The following is a 1,133-nucleotide window of genomic DNA, read 5'->3' as shown; positions in this document are numbered from 1 at the left end:
GTAGGCTAAGCTTCTCCACTGCATACATAAGTTTCACAAGAGCAAGCCTCAAGATCCAAGCCTTGGCCTATTGCTTTGCTTGTCCCTAATGTTTGATGAAGTATCTGGCGTTTCCCCGGTGGTAAAGTTTAATAGTTCCATATTGTTTCTCCCATCCCTCAAGGGACTTTGCCAGTGCTTTTTGGTTATCTGCTTAATACACTCTGGGATGTATCCAAGCATTACATTAAACTACACAGGATTAAAGGCCCACATCCTTATTCTCAGCTCCCTGTGTTTAGATTGTTTAAATGATCGATCCAGACAGGTTGAGTTAGATTATGTGCTACTGAAAATTTAGGTTCTGGACAAAATAAACCTTTCTTCCTTTGTTCTCAAAGAGTAGGGGAAGTTCTAAATACAGGCAATGTCTTTCTTACCCCTGTATTCTGAGTTATCTTAATCCTGACCTGATTGGCTTCGTTCTTATCTCTAAATACCAGATTATACATATATAAAATAGCCCCTCAAAATTCAGAAATACAGTTACCACTCCAGACTAAATGTGACTGCTATAAGAGCTTACAGTCTATAGCCTTGATTCTTGAAGATGATTGTATAACTATATAGCTTTTACAGTGTGACCATGTGATTGTGAAAATCCATCTTAGATTTACAGTGTGACCATGTGATTGTGAAAATCCATCTTAGATGGATTTTTGCTACCACTTTCCCACACATGAAATCCCTGTGGTTGCTAGAAGTTAAAAATTAGTCCTGGGATGAACCCAACCAGAACATCCCTTAAGTGATGGTCTGTGGACCATCACGCCTTTCTCCATGACCACACCCAATCTGGTTAGGAAAGGCAGAGGCTTGCAGCAGTAGCACATCTTGACCACAAGAGGGCGCCACAGTCCTCTTTCAGACAGATTCTCAACACAAGTCAAGGTTGTGGAATGAAGAGGTGCTGTTAGTTCTGCAAAGTAGAATACTTTTGCCTCTGAACAAAAATCTAAAACAAACCCCAATCTACAGAACAGGAGTCCCTCTTACTGAGATGTGAAGAGAAAGCACAGAGTTCAGCTCATACCCCTGCTGCTGGGATATGGAGCCCACCATGGAGCTCAGGCAAAAATTCAGTTGACACTGAA

This window comes from Tamandua tetradactyla, chromosome 15 (genome assembly GCF_023851605.1).
Source record: "Tamandua tetradactyla isolate mTamTet1 chromosome 15, mTamTet1.pri, whole genome shotgun sequence".
Taxonomy (NCBI): Eukaryota; Metazoa; Chordata; class Mammalia; order Pilosa; family Myrmecophagidae; genus Tamandua; species Tamandua tetradactyla.
Note: the sequence above shows the minus strand (reverse complement) of the source record.